Source organism: Phocoena sinus, chromosome 12 (genome assembly GCF_008692025.1).
Source record: "Phocoena sinus isolate mPhoSin1 chromosome 12, mPhoSin1.pri, whole genome shotgun sequence".
Classification (NCBI taxonomy): domain Eukaryota; kingdom Metazoa; phylum Chordata; class Mammalia; order Artiodactyla; family Phocoenidae; genus Phocoena; species Phocoena sinus.
The window spans coordinates 16,030,225-16,046,412 of record NC_045774.1 but is presented as its reverse complement, the minus strand read 5'-3'; the positions used below and the strand labels follow the sequence as shown (position 1 = coordinate 16,046,412).

Here is a 16,188-nt window from a genome sequence, read left to right as displayed (position 1 = left end):
ATGCGAAAGCACAGGGGAAAGAGGCCATCTACCAGCTAAGGAGAGAGGCCTCAGAAGAAACCAGCCCCACCGACACTGTGATCTCAGGCTTCTGGCCACCTGAACTGTGAGGAGGTGATGATAATAATAATAGTAATAATAATTATAATAATAAATTAAAAATTTAAAAATAAATCTATAAAGTCATCCCTTGGTATTGGGGACAGGGGGCAGGCTCCAGGACCCCTGCAGATACCAAACTCTGGATGCTCAAGTCCCTTATATAAAATGCCTTAGTATCTGCATACAACCTAGGCATACGCACCGGTATAGTTTAAAGCCTCTCTAGATTACTTATAATACCTAATACAATGTAATGCCATGTAAACAGTTGCCAGGGCGTGGGAAATTTAAGTTTTGCTTGAATGGCCCAGGTCTCAGGCTTTGGGAACTCTTTGAGTTTCGTTAGCTGTTCAGGGTGAACGGGGGTTAGCCAAGACAGAGGAAGCAGCAACAGGTACAGATTCCCCCTTCCTCCGTGGGTCAGTCTTGCCCCTCAGCCAGGCCCCCACCAAGCCAGGAAGGAGGACAGGTGGCGGGACAGCTTCTCCAGTGCCAGAGCAGGTGAGGGGCTCAGCCTTCCAGGGCCTGGGTCTGGGAAATTTCTGGGATTTTTTTTCGAATATTTTGAATCCACAATTGGTCGAATTCGAGGATATGGAGGGCCGATTGTATACATATTATACGTGCATAAAATAAATACCAAGTCTGTGGTATTTTGCCATGGCAGGCCTGGCAAACTAATACAGCTCCACGGCTTAAATAGGGGAAAACGCCCCTTGGTGAATTCTATTCCCAGAAACACGACGCTCTGACCTAAATTCAGCTCTGTGCACTGGCACAGCTTTCCCTAGCAATAAACTCAGATCGTACTGAACCTCTAAAATAGAAGGGCCTAACCCAAATTTGATCCTTTCCACTCAGCCATCACTGCCTGGCCTGCACCTTTGGGGTAGTGTTGGGCAGTGGGCTGCAGCCTGACAGACGTTTACAAGAAAAAGACGAGAGAGCCAAAGGGGACACTCTGGACAGACTGGGTCCCTCCGTCTTTTCTCTCTTTTCTACTCACAGAGACCTACATCTTTCAAAAAGCCTTTTAAAATATAGAAATAATCACGAAAATATATTGAGTGTGAAAAATTGAAGCAATGTAGAAGTATAGCAAATAAAAAGATATAAGGTCTCTTCATACATACCCCAAATCCCACTTGCCTCTCCTGTCTCCTTCTAGAGTTTTTTCTATGCATTTACTTGCATATCTAATAGATATACACATATACTGTTTAAAGGAGATGATTTTCACATAATAGCATCATTCTGGACTTATTGTTTAGCAACGTACTTTTCTTACTAAAAAGGCATTTTGGAAAGCTTTCCCTGCCGGTTTACCTGTTCTGCTGCCCACCGTAACCCCAGCATTTAGAACAGTGCCTGGCACAGCTGAATCTCAATGCATATTTGTTGAATGAATGAATGAATGAATGGTGTTTATCCATATGCCAGATGACGGAAATTTAGATGGTCTTCGATCTTACCCTGTTACACTTCATGCTCAGCGCACATTCACACACGTCTATCAGTTCACCTCATCCCCTCCTCAGTATTACAGGTTCTTTATCCTCAGTTCCTAGTCTCTTGTTGGAATCCTCTGCAACATTCTCTCTTCTGGGTTCCCAGCATGGCCACTCTCTCTCCTGCAGGGTATCTCCCTGTAGTGCTGGAACCCAAGCAGGACTCACAATGCCTGGGGCTGGCAGGTCAAGGGCACTTGCAAGCCAACCTCCTGGATGGAGAGGTCTCTCCTGCAGCCTCCACTTGTCAGCTCCCACGCACCTGGCCCACTGACTGCTGCAACACCAAAACTGCCCCCAAAGTCACCATGACACCCTAACTGCCAAATCCAACAGCACCTTCACACGCCTCGCCTTAGGCAAACTCTCTGCGACTTTTGACTCTGTGGACCACTCCCTTCCTTGTGATTTTTAAATCCAAAAATTTTGGACCATCTCCTTCTTGAAACTCTCTTCTCCCTTAGGTTGTACAATTTGGCCTGGGTCTCCTCCTAAGTCTTTCCAGCTCTTTCCTTAGCCTCTGCTCCCTCGTTCAATGTCAGGGCCCTGCCCAGGCCATCTTCCCTCCCCCTCATGCCCTCCACCAGCCCCTAGATCAATGAGCGCACAACTGCGCTTCTGGCTCAGACCTCTTGCTAAGCACCAGGCACACATGGCTGCAAATCTAGGAGATAAATGCCCTGCAGGCTATTCGATAAAGTGCTGTGGGAACTCACAATGCTGTCACTCACCAGGCATTTGCTGAGCCCACTTCAGTGGTTCTCAAAGTGGGGTCCAGGGGGAGCCCAAGACCCTTTCAGGGAGTCTTTAAGGTAAAAACTATTTCCATAATAATGCTTAGGTGTAATTTGGGTTTTTTTCACTCTCATCCTCTCACGAGCGTACCATGAAGTGTCCCAGAGGCTACGTGTTGTGTGATATTGTGACAGCTTGAATGTGGAAGCAGATATGAGAAGCAAGTGGTCTTCTATTAAATTGGCTACTAAAGAGATTTGCAAAAAATGTAAATCAGTCCCAGTCTTCTTACAAATTTGGGGGGTTTTGGAAAATAGAGTTCTTTTTCATAAAATGCTCATTTATATTAATATAATTGGTTTATTCTGATTTTAAAATAAATGACTATTTTTAAATTTCATAGTTTTAGTTTCTAATAAGGTACATATGCATAGATAGCTAGAACCCACATAAGCAAAATTTCTTTGGGGTCCTTAATAGTAGATGTCAAACCCTTCAGCATGAGAGGCAAGGCCCCTCACAACGGCTGCAACCCCTTCTCCAGTCTCGATGGCCACATACCTCTAGTTCAGTCTCACCTTTTCCCTGACCAGTGGCCAGTCCTTTTCTCTCAGGAAGGTTGTTCCCTTGGGCCGGGGTCCAGCTTTGGCCCAATGTCCACAGAGGAAGGGGACACTCACCTGCCCGGCAGGCCAGCCTCACACCAGGGATTGTTCACTGTCCCTGAAAGACTCTGGTCTCTCAGGCCTGGAGGCCTCCCCTCGGGCCCTTCCCACTGTGGAGCGCCTGCCCCTCCTCTACCAGACTGAACCCCACTGTCACCTCCTCCGAGAAACCTTCCCAGTCCTGGCGGCCCCAGTCGCTCCCACCTCTACCCCTCCCTGCTTACGCCTGCTCTGTAGCACTTATTTGGGTTTGGAAGAGAGAGAGAAGGGAGGCTTGAGAGGACGGGTGGAAGAAAGAAAAGAGGGAGGGAACACAAACGAGAGAAAAAGAAAGAGAAGAAAGACAGTACAGGCAACACCAACGTAAAAGTCTGTATTCACGTTGTTCTTCGTTTCCACGTCGCTTTCTTGTAGAGACTCTTACTTGAACTTCCCATCATCCCTGGTGGTTAGGGTAGATAAAAGTACTCCCTTCTCACAGATGAAGAAACTGAGGTTCAGAGTGGTACAGAGTAAAGGCTATAAAGCTACTAAATGGCAGAGATTGACCATAAGTAGATGCCCAAAATAATGGGTTGCTTTGAGTTGTGTTCAGGACGGAGGCAACACCTTGCCATCACAGAAATGGAAAAACCAAAATACGACTGTGTCAGGTGACTTCTCTTGGGTCACCAAGTAACAGCTACGAGGAGAGTCCACATTTGTTTTGTGACTTTGCGTTCTGGTATGACAGAAACATGAACATTTTCAAACTGAAAAAACTTGGCCTTTTCCCCTGGGGCGGGGGAGGAGTGGGACCCTGACCTTGGCAGCTCCCCACAGAACCCTCAAGTTTCAACAGGGCTCCTTTCCTGAGCAGACTTCTGAAAGGCTATGTGTGGGACAGGAGGGCTGTTTTTACACGAAATTAACTGAAAGAATTCACCTACTTCAGAGGCTTCCCCCCTCTCCTTGAGACTTTAAAATAACTTCGTTTCCTCATAAAATTTCCAAATAAGGGAGAACACGGGGGTGGGAGGCTGCGGTCACAACCCTCCCCCTTCAGCTGTGTCGGCCCTTGAGCTGCACCACTGCCAGAGCTACTTTTTCCTTTCTATTTTTAAGACCTGAAAGTATGAACAATTTCATCTTAGTTTTCTTCCTCAATCTTGACTGGAAGTCACAAACAGCACAGATGATTAGTGACACTTTGAAAATCTTCTCAGGTCTCCTGAGCTCTGACAACGGTCAGTGTGGCACGCTGCTCTGTGCTCAGTGTCAAGGCTGTGGAGGTGGGTTCAGGACCTGACAGAACAGCAGGAAAGGAGGGGAGGGACACCTCACAAGTGGAACAACGGGGGTCAGATCAGGTCTTCTAGAATCAGCCAATCCAGAGGGAGGGGCTCTGGGCCAAAAAGGCTGTAACCTCTGGCTGGAAGAGCCCCTAAGGAAAAAAATAAATGAGAAACAGAAGAATGAGAAAACGAGAGGGATAGGAGCTGTAGAGAAACAGCAGCTCACATGGGCACTGTGTTTTCTAGTTACAAGTGCCTGCTGGTATGTCACCTTTGGAAAATCCCAAAGTCCCTGGGACATGGAAAGAGTTCCTCACGTTGCAGGTGACAAGACTGAGGGAAAGAGAAGTTTTGATGGTGTACCCAGGATCCCACAGCTAATGGATGGGAGAGACTAGGCTCCCAAGGGCGTCCCAATTCCTGCCAGAGGGTGCAGTCCAGGGCTGCTCGGCGGCCACAGAGCAGGGCCAGCCCTCATTCAACACACGACACTGACCCCCAAGTCCGTTCCTTGGTCGCCTTTGCCAGCTGCAGGGAAACCTACCACAGACACCCATCAGAAGTCACCCACCATGCTGAGGAGAAAGTTCTAAACAGGGTCCACGCCGAAGTTTTCTGGTTCAGCTCAGATCTAGAGGCCCTCAGGGAAGCTGTCAGAGTTTGAAGAATTCACAGAGAGACAAAGACTTCAGCCCGTGAGATTTGTGGTTTGCGTCTGGCCTTTTTTTTTTTAACGGAATTATAATTTTTTTAAATTGTGGCAAAATGGTCATAATATAAAATTTACCGTTTTAATGATTTTTAAGAGTGCATTTCCGCGGCATTAAGCAACCATCACCACCATCCATCTCCAGAGCTTTCTCAACTTCCAAAATGGAAAGTTTCTCCCCATTAAACACTAAGTCCCCACCCCCTCCCTTAACCCCTGGTAAGCACGGTTCTACTTTGTGTCTTTATGAATTTGACTGCTCCGGGTACTTCATATAAGTGGAATCATACAGTATTTGTCCTTCTGTGACTGGCTTCTCTCATTTGTCATAATGTCCTCAAGGTTCATCCATGTTGTAGCAGGTGTCAGAATTTCCTTCCTTTCTAAGGCAGGAAATAATAATACTCCATTGTGCGTATATAGCACATTGTGTTTATCCATCCATCCATCTACTCAAGCAACCCAGATGGCACCTGGGCTGCTGCCACGCTTTGGCTGTTGTGAATAGTGTAGCTGTGAGCCTGGGTGGACTGGCTTGGTCTTTTGTTTTCCCCTCAAACTTGTCTCCTGCTCTCGTGTGCTGTCGTAGGTTACTTCGGGCATACACACAAGTATTTACAGTCCTGATCGATATCCCAGGGCAACTCTGAAGCAAAGTTTAAAACAAAACCCTCTACTAAATGCCACTCCCAGACGCAAGAGAGAGGGGATATGGGGATATAAGTATACGTATAGCTGATTCACTTTGTGATACAGCAGAAACTAACATTGTAAAGCAATTATAGCCCAATAAAGATGTTAAAAAAAAAAATGCCACTCTGGGGCTTCCCTGGTGGCGCAGTGGTTGAGAGTCCGCCTGCCGATGCTGGGGACACGGGTTTGTGCCCCGGTCCGGGAAGATCCCACATGCCGCGGAGCGGCTGGGCCCGTGAGCCATGGCCGCTGAGCCTGCGCGTCCGGAGCCTGTGCTCCGCAACGGGAGAGGCCACAACAGTGAGAGGCCTGCGTACCACAAAAAAAAAAAAAAAAAAAAAATGCCACTCCCAACCTATTCACGTGCCAGGTGTTGGCACTCCGTCATCTTGGCAACGTCTGGCCCTGGAGAAGAGGTCATATCTTAGGGTTCATGGCCAAGCATTCTAATGGCTCCAGGGAACTGGCCAAAATTACATTCACTGCCATCAGGTGAAGACTTATTTCCATGTCCTCACAGGCCTTCTTGAAGCCCACAGGGTCATCTTCTAGAGGAGACGGCATTTGGGGCCACTGCCAAACGTTCCTGATCTGCCAGGAAACTAGACACCTGCCAAAAAACATCTAGTCTAGAAGATACTTTCAGGAGCACAGAGACAGGTTTCAGATGTGCTTGAGAGCTCTAGTCCTTCTGAGTTCATAAAATTAAAACATCTTCAAAGACCACAGCAAGAGTTTTTACTTAAACTGAAGAGTTTCCTCTCATTAATCTTTCTCCCACAAAAGCCCTCTTTTTAAAAATAATAACAGAAAGCTTACTGAGAATTTTTTTATGTGCTAGACATGGTGCTCACACTTGACAAATTCTCATTCAGTCCTATGACAACCCTTCAAGGGAGGTACACAAAAGCCCTCTTGACATTAACTACAATTTTGCTAGAATGAGCAAGGTTTCACCCAAAGGAGGTTAAAGATGCTTACCTAATTGTTTTCTACTGAGCCCTCAAAGTAACTGAAGGAGATGATATTGCTAGGACGCCACGCATCCAAGAACTGCTCCCCCTTCCCCGTGTGCTCTGTCTCTCTCCTCCCACCCCTGGACCCAAGTCTGACAGCATTCTGTCACACTGAGGGATGGCCAGGGGACATGCACTCACCAGCAGGGCGTGTCGAGGGCCCTCACAGTGGATGCTGTGCTCCCCTCAGCAGCAGTCACATGCTGTCCTCCCTGCTGGCCAGGTGTCCCCGAGGCCCGGGGAGCCACTTCAGGCCAAAGCTCCACTTCCTTTCACCAGAGTCATGTTCAGCTGCAAAGGTAGTTTTGCTTTGCACTTAAAAAAAAAAAAAAAAAAGGAAAGGAAGAAAGCAATCAGATGAGGGAGGGAGATAAAGCCTGTGCCTCAGTATGAGTCACTGAATCAAAGTTCAACAACCACATGCAAAACACGCTCTGTGAGGGCAGGGCTGGCCGCAGACAAAAGCATGAGCTCTCTGGTCTCCGACAGTGGACACGGCTGCTCCCACTCATGCCTCCAGAGGAGAAGAGCATCTGAACCTAGATGCTCCTTAGGAGGCTGGGTGCTCACAACTTCACAAACAAAACTACAGCATGGGGCTTCCTTGGTGGCGCAGTGGTTGAGAGTCCGCCTGCCGATGCAGGGGACATGGGTTCGTGCCCCGGTCCGGGAGGATCCCACGTGCCGCGGAGCGGCTGGGCCCGTGAGCCATGGCCGCTGAGCCTGCGCGTCCGGAGCCTGTGCTCCGCAACGGGAGAGGCCACAGCAGTGAAAGGCCTGCGTACCGCAAAACAAAACAAAACAAACAAAAAATACGGAATGCAGGAGCCAAGAGGGGGCAGGGCAGGGAGAGAACAGACATGGCTGTGGAGACTCCGTGCACGGGGGTGTGGGCAAGTGCCTGCCATCACAGGGGTCCCAGGCAGGTCACAAAGTCCTTCCAGCTCGAGGATCAGGGCACTGGCCTCTGTTGGGGATTATATGACCCTGGGCTCCCCTCTCTGCAGCCCTGTATGGGGTGTGCAGCTGCTTCTCTCTCACTGTGGCAGGAGGAGCCTAACCCTGGACACCGTGACCCCAGCATCCTGCGGCCCAGCTTGCTGCAGCCTCAACAGGTACAGGCAACAGACCCCGAGCTCTGTGGTTATCTCCTGCATTGGAGGATGCCCATCAGGGGTCAGAAGAAGAGGAAGGAACACAATCAAATTCCAGAGCAGCCCACCTGCCAGCAAGTGACAACACCCCTAAAATGACTTGTCCAGAAATGCACAGTCAGCCAGATGGTCAAGCTGAGTTTAGATCCTGGGAGTTGGTGCCGAGGAAATAAAGTCACAAGTTACCAGACCTTTGCTGCTTTTCTTTATTTATTCCCCATCTGTCTCCCACAGAAGATTGGACGCAGTCTGGAATATTAAAGCACCTATAGAATGGATCATCTAAATAAAAAAAAGTACAATCAGAGGAGGGGAGGGGTAAATTAGGAGTTTGAGACTAACATCAACACACTACTATATATAAAATAGATAAGCAACAAGGACCTACTGTATAGCACAGGGAATATACTCAATATTTTGTATTAACCTGTAAGGGAAAAGAATCTGAAATATATATATATATATATATGACCGAATCACTTCGTTGAACACCTGAAACTAACACAACATTGTAAATCAACTATACTCCAATTTTTTTTAAATGATGAAAATTCATAAAATTAATAAAAAATAAAAGAATAAAAGTACAACCAGAAATCATTCAAAGAAAAAAAGAACATGTACTAGAACTGGATGAAAATAGTCACTTCATTTGAACACTAATCATAGCTTAACTTTCCATCAAAGTTTCCTCATCCCCACAATAGCTCTACGCATAGGAATTATTATTGCCATTTTTGAGATGAGGTCATCAAGGTTGAGGAAGGGTAACTAAACTGCCCAAGTTCACTCAGTAAGTGGCTGAGTCAGGATTGAAACCCAGGGCCGACAGGCTCCAAAATACTCTTTCTTTTTTTTTTTTTTTTTTTTAATTTAGGCTGCGCCAGGTCTTAGTTGTGGAATCTTCATCGCGGCATGTTTAGTTGCTGCGTGAGGGATCTTTAGTGGGGGCACGCGGACTCTTAGTTGCCACATGTATGTGGTATCTAGTTCCCATACAAGGGATCGAACCCTGGCCCCCTGCATTGGGAGCACAGATTCTTACCCACTGGACCACAAGGGAAATCCCCAAAATACACTCTTTACATGGTCACGTGTAGCCTCTCAGCTCCCACCCCCTAGTAAAGCATGCACAGTTTTCAAGAGAAGTAAATATTTTCCTGACACTGAATTTTAGGAGCAATCAAAGTCCTTATGTTAAGTAACATATCAGATAATATCTTCAGCTCAAGTCCTATAGAAGAGGCATGGGCCATCAAATGCCCCTTCTTTACTGGAAGCCTCCGTCAAAGCGGAATTGTCACACCTCAACTCAGGAGAGGGTTTCTGTGGGGAAATGACCTAATGTTGTCCAAGAGCCTTGTTCTCTGACTGTCTAAGCCAAATAAAGCTATAGAACTCAGAGCCACACACTGCAAAGGGGCTCCTTGGACCATCTCTCCCAAATACCGGATTCTGAGCCACAATATTTTTACGTACAGGATAGAAATCCATCAAGGAAGGAGTTCTCTGTGGAGATTGTCAAGTGCCACCATGCTATGAACTTAATAAAAGATGAACCTGGGCGGTGAACCTTATGAATCCTGATCTGTGTCAACCCCAGGTGAGTGGCACCTCTGCACAGGACAGGCACCACAGTGGCCAGCAGCTAACAGTTTCGCCAAAAAGATGCTTGAATCTGCTCAACTATCAGATAAGTAAGTATTTGGCAGACATCCTAGAATTCTGTGTCTGAAATCTTGGAGATGTTATGTAGACCAGAAAAATTATTACTTAGCTGGCTTCCTGAGAAAAGAGCCACCATCTGGTGACTTTAAATAACATAATCTGATTTAAAGAAATCTCACCTTGATTCCTCTACAGCTAAAATGACTTAGCTGCCACCACTCTGAGAAGCCAAAAGATTTGCACCACTGTTTAGGTTATTTCTCCCCAGTTGTAACTTGCCAGAGGTTACAATTTTAGGTACTGTATCACTCACCCCAAACTAGACTCTGTCTACAGTAGACTGAAAAGAGGACAGCAGCTTCCCACTTGCAGAGGTAACTGGGTCAATGTCTACATGTCTCTAAAGCTATTAGACTTGGAGAACAGTGGCACACTTCCTTCTTCTGCTCTTCTGCTCTGTTTAAGATTGGCACTGAGTCTGCCCTGAGGCTATTTTTTCTGCACTCTGGCCCTCGTTGTAAGAGACAGAGGTCTGTACTTTCAGGAAGCAGCCTGGAGGTGTTGAGACAGTGTTCCTAAATGTGGGAACCTAAATGTGACCCTCCCCAGAGAGGAACACACGAACGCGTGGGCAGATGGCATGGGCTGTTTCAGGACCCTGGGAGCCTGCGGATGGACCCAGGGCAGGACCCCTGGCTTGGCTACCTCCCGTCTATGTGTAGCATCAGTGAGCACCAAGAACAGTCTTTTATTGTATGATCTGTTTTCTCTGTGAGCTGAAACAGGGTGCAGCTGTTTGTAGCTAGGGCACGCAAAGGCTCAGTCCTGCTGGAGGTCACCCAGCTTCCTCCCCAGAGACTGCGCTGCTGGCAGCGCGTGGGAGTTCTTGTTTCTCTGTCACCCCATGAACATTTGAGCCTGTGAAACTTTTTGCTTCTTGCCAACCTGATGTGTGAGAAATGGTTTGTCACATCTCATGGTTATTTTAACTTTTATTTCCCTGATTACTAGTGAACTTGAGGATTTTTTCATATGTTCACGGAGAGTACAGTTTTCTTCTTTTTTCCCTCTATTGCCCATTTTCCTACCGTGTAGTCTTTTCCTTATTAATTGGTATTAACCTTCATATATTCCTCCTACTAATCCTTTATGTTTTGTATATGTATATCTTCTGTAGCTTTCAGCTCCCAGTCAAATGCTTGTCTTTTTAGCTTTGTTTATGATGTTTTGGGGCCTGCAGATGTTTTTCCCTTCATGTAGTCAAATCTACTGGCTTTTCCTTCATCATTTGTGCTTTTTGAATCTTGTTTAAGAAATCCTTCCCTATCCTGAGATTGTAAAGATATTTTCCTAGATTGTCTCTAAAGTTGTAAGTTTCTATTTTTTATAATCAGATCTTTTATCATGATCTGGATTTTTTTTTTTTTACAAATTGTATGAGAAAAGGTGTAAGCTTATCAGGATAGGCAGTTTGGTGTCATGAACTTGAAGTCGGGCTGCCCTGTCACTTACTAGCTGTGTGACCTTGAGCAAATTATTTAACCTCCCTGTGCCTCCATTTTCTCATGTGTAAAATGGGGATAATAATTACACCTATCCCACAAGGATTTCCTGATAATTAAATTAATTAATGCATGTATAGTGCTTAGAAGAGTGCTTGGCATAGAGTAAGTGCTTAATAGTTAGATGTTATTATTATGAGCACAAATTTTAATGAAGATAGGATTACCAGAACTTATGATGGCAAAGTCTAGCACCCAAGGGAACACTGCAAAACTGTCAGAGGGCTACAGGGACAAGTAGAACAACCCTCTGGGTCATCAACAGGGAAGTGTACGTCCACTATCCACACAGAAGCAAGTGGGAAAGCTGCTGTCATTGTTCTATCACTTAGCCAATAATCTAACCTCAGTTGTTATTGGCTTAGCCCAATAATCTAATTTAAAACAATTGTGCATTTAAAACAATTTTTGTTATTAAATAAAATCTATGTGTCACTTTCTTTGAGTTCCACCTGAGATGTTACCATAAACAAGTGCAGGGATTAAGGCAATAAAAACATTGCTTTAAAAAAAAAATTGCTAAATTCATTTCAGTTTCATTTCACACCACGCACCGGGCTGAGAACATAAACACCAACTAAACAAAGTTTCTGCCCCCTGAGTGACACGATTGTCAACAAAGAATGACAGAGACACTGTAAATGTTAGTTGAAGCAGCGTTAGACTAAAGCAACCTCGGCACCACTGATGTCATGGGCTGGATAATTCTTTGCTGTGGGTGCTGCCCTGTGCAGGGTAGGACGTTCATCTGGCCTCTACCCACTAGATTCCAGCGGCACAACCTTCCACATGGTGACAACTAAAAATGGGCCCAGACATTGTCAAGTGTCCCCTGGGGGTAAAATCGCCCCTGATTCAGAACTGCTGGGCAAGAGGTTCCATCAAAGAGGAAGTACTGACTGCACGAGGGGCAGAGGAGGCCTTGTGGAGGACAGGGTGGCTTGGGTGACTTCGAAGGATAGGCCAGAGTGTCCCGAGAGAAAGCTGGGTTCTCTGGGATATTCCAGATGGAGGGAAATCTAGGCAGAGGCTCAGAGGGACAGGAAGCATGCCCAGCTCCCTGGGGCTGAGGCTCGGACTCAAGGGGAAACAACTCAGCTTAGGAAAAACTTAACAAGCTTTTTTTTTTTTTTAGGAAGCATTTTCATTTTTTAAAATACAATTAACTGAATCATTAATATGTTCTTTCACACATGGGTTGTTTTGTCGTGATTTCCATTTCTGGGCCGTCATGAGCTGCCAGGTTGGGAAAACCGAGGGTATCAGAGTACTCAAGGTTATCAAGAGAAAAGCCTGGGGCTTCCCTGGTGGCGCAGTGGTTGAGAGTCCGCCTGCCGATGCAGGGGACGCGGGTCCGTGCCCCGGTCCGGGAAGATCCCACATGCTGCAGAGCGGCTGGGCCCGTGAGCCATGGCCGCTGAGCCTGCGCGTCCGGAGCCTGTGCTCCGCCACAACAGTGAGAGGCCCACGTACCGCAAAAAAAAAAAAAAAAAAAAAAGAGAAGAGCCTGGCCTTTCAAAGGTTGTCTAATCTTTGAAGCATCTCAGACCTTCTTACCAACCAGAAGTAAGAAAAGTACTGGTTTTCCAGGGCACTGTCCAGCTGACTCTATTCTTTCTCCAACCTTGGTTACCGAATTCGTTGCCCTATTGTTTAGTGTCTGAGTCGCTGACTGAGGGCCCAAATGCCTTTGTGTTTGGTCCTGGAGACAGTCTCTACTTAGATCGTGAGATTGCATCTATGTAATTATAATAAGTTGGCATTTTGGAAAAGCTGCTGCAACCACAGTTACAGTTTCAGTTGACTCTGGGGAACCCACATTTTCTGGAGTCCGTAGTTCTCTCACAAAAAGCCTTGAGGGAAATATGAGACGGTCTAACACTCTAGCCATTGCAAGGAAGAGAGACCGTGAATCAAAAGGTGTGAGGTCTATGGGAAACAGGTGGAGGAACCCAGGTTAAGGGCGTAGAATGAGTGACAATACATGTGTTCAGATAAAGCACTACTCTGGGTCTAATGACAGCAGATGTAAGTGGTCACATTTGAACACCTGCAACACATTCTACGTCTAGAAACTTGGGCTCTAAGGCTCAGCTCCATATTCTCTTAACAGCATCTTTTCTGGCCTCTGGCCAAAGTGCTGCAGAGGCTTTTCTTGAACTTTGCAACACCTCACTCCTTGCAGTGGGTTGAACTGTGCCCCCCAAAAAGATATGTTCAAGTCCTCACCTCCAATATCTGTGAACGTGACTTTACTTGGACATAGGGTCTTTGCAGATGCAATCAAGCTAAGATGCTGTTGCACTGGATGAGGGAGGCCACCACGTCCAATGACTAGTGTCTTTATAAGAGAAAAGATCTGGATACAGAGACACAGAAGAGCTGCAGGGAGGAAGGCCAGGTGAAGAGAAGCAGAGACTGGAGTGATGCAGCTATAAGCACCAGAAGCTAGGAAGAGGCAAGTTACGATTCTTCCCTAGATCTTTCAAAGGGAGCACGGCCCTGCTGACACTTTGACTTTGGACTTCTAGCCTCCAGAACTGTGAGAATCAACCTCTGTTGTTTTAAGCCACCCAGTTGGTGGTAATATGTAATGGCAGCCCTAGGAAACGAATACACCCCTTAACCTCCAAAACGCCTTCCCTCAGGGCTCTTAGCCATGGTAACCGCTGACTAAGCTAAACACACTCCTCCTGTGTAGCGGGAAGAGTTGAGTCCTTGCGCCCAAGGGCTGCTTGGCCGGCCGAGAAGCGGCTGTCTGCACGTGATGCACACGGCCTGTGCCTACACATGCTGGGTGTGTGCAGCGAGAAGACATCTAAGACAAGCCTGAAGATCAAGCAGGTTTTACGGGGATGCCTGTCACATTCTTTCCCATAAGCACACGCTAGGGGAAAAGGCCATGAATGTGTGTCTCTGGTTTACTTTCAGAGAATGAATAGTAGATAATTATCAACATAATGATGAAACACCACTTATGATAAAGTTAAAAACACATTACTGGGCTTCCCTGGTGGTGCAGTGGTTGAGAGTCCGCCTGCCGATGCAGGTGACACGGGTTCGTGCCCCGGTCCGGGAAGATCCCACATGTCGCAGAGCAGCTGGGCCCGTGAGCCATGGCCGCTGGGCCTGCGTGTCCGGAGCCTGTGCTCCGCAACGGGAGAGGCCACAGCAGTGAGAGGCCCGCGTACCGCAAAAAAAAACACATTACTGCCATCTGCTGAGATCACAGAATCTCTGGGCTGGTTTCCCACTGAGGTGAGGCACTCTCCTGCGTGTCAGATGTGCAGAGATGAATCTGACGAGGTGCCTGTTCTCAGGACAGTTCCACGCTAGCCCTACACACACATCCCACCAACGCAGTACGAAGTGAGCAGCCCTCAGCCAGGGGGTCTCCATTCCGACCCTACACCATATCAAAGTTTTACTAAAAGCATGTCCATCTACCACCATTCCAAAGATATTTGAATTGTTTTCTATAACGCTCAATGAGTGATTATGTAGCCAAGATTGTATGAGTTTTACAAATTTTATTGGACGGCCCATTCCACTTTCTGCACCAACTTGGTTATCAAACACAGAAGGTGTCAGCGTATATACATCGTCTCCCCTGGGAAGCCTGCTTTGATGTAAATCTGGATTGGGGGCTATGTGTCAATAGATGGCAAATGAACCACATGCAGTGCCATCTGAGGAATTTGGTGCCAACCCTTGAGTAACTATACACAACTCCCAGAGTAACTTTCTCAACTATCCCAGTGCCACTTCCTTTGTTAGGAATATGTTCTACTTTTCCACTGCCTGGCAAATCAAGTCCAAGGTGCCCAGTTTTGCATTCAGCTCACTCCCTTCCCTAATCTCCTCCCGCCTTTCCATGCTCTCTGCTTCACAGTCCTCTGCTTTAGTCAGACCAGCATATTACTCTCCCTCCACCTCTTGCCTTTGACTTGTTTTCTGACTTGGAATCCCAAGCTCTCTCCACCAGATCACACTGCCTGGAGGAAACAAAATTAAACAAAATTTGTCTCTTTTTCAGGAACCAGAGGTCATTGTGGTCTTTTTCTAGATTCACAACAACAGAGAGGCACTTTTCTAACTTCCCATTTTATGTAAGCTCTCTTGCTCGTAAGTTACCATATTTTTGATTCTTTATGTATCTTGAGCATGCTAGTGTCCTAGGTAAAATAAATAATAGCAATACAATCTTGTAATTGCACATGAAACATCTCTCATAAACTCTGCCCATCTGCCCATTCAATGCACAAGGAATAGGAGAGGAAGCAAAGATAAAATTAAACCTAATTAGCAGTCCTGGGTGGGTAAGGTAGGGTAAGAGCAAAGAGTGTCCCATTAGAAGGAATAATTGAGGTTACTTGCTTTTTAAAAAGGGCAATTTTAAAAATTAAGGGGATCTCCATATTCTATCATTTAACAACAGGAAGCACAAGCTTCTCTAAAATTTCCCATCAAAACATGGTTTCATAGCAACAGCTACTGAAAGGTAAGTCTTCTGTGATTTCGATTTTACTATCTATAATGCATTCTTTGTGACTCGATCTAGGTGGGTAAGAAATGTCAAATTCAAGATTAAAAATTTTTTATGATGAGTGGAAAACATAGGTACGAAATATATCTTTCAGTAATAAAAAGCAACCAATTTACTAAAAGACGTTTGTGAAAGTACGGACCTATTTAAAGTTTCTCTTCTTTTAGCCTTTAATAGTTCCGATCAAAATCTTTGAAAATTCAACGGGTAAGGGAGATCAAACCTGAAAGTTTACAGCAAAGTTACAAGGAATGAGCAATTTTGTCCCAAAATAACTATTTTTTTCCTCTTAAAGATAAAAATATATACCTACAGCTCACTTTTTTTTTTTTTTAAGCAAAAGTAAGATATTACTGGAGCCTGGTTTTAAGAGTTCACCTAAAACCTAGAGAAGCAAAACAGAAGAAGCAGGGAACATGGTCACTTTACCCTACTTGTTAGCAATACTAACATAGCACCACAGCTGCCCTGTATCTAGTCAAGGAGACTTGATGGACACTGTAATTAGAGGTCATCCCATTAAAAACACTTTCTGATTAATAGGACTCAGTGTTTC

General features: G+C 45.9%; 1 protein-coding gene across 1 annotated transcript in view; it reads right to left on the bottom strand.

Moving 5' to 3' along the window:
• Positions 1 to 7,014, bottom strand: part of ZC3H12D (zinc finger CCCH-type containing 12D) — a 34,480-nt gene extending 27,466 nt beyond the window's left edge. The window contains 1 exon segment of the mRNA XM_032651285.1: positions 6,844 to 7,014. The gene's annotated coding sequence lies outside the window, so the exon portion shown is untranslated.
• Positions 7,015 to 16,188: the final 9,174 nt, after the last annotated feature.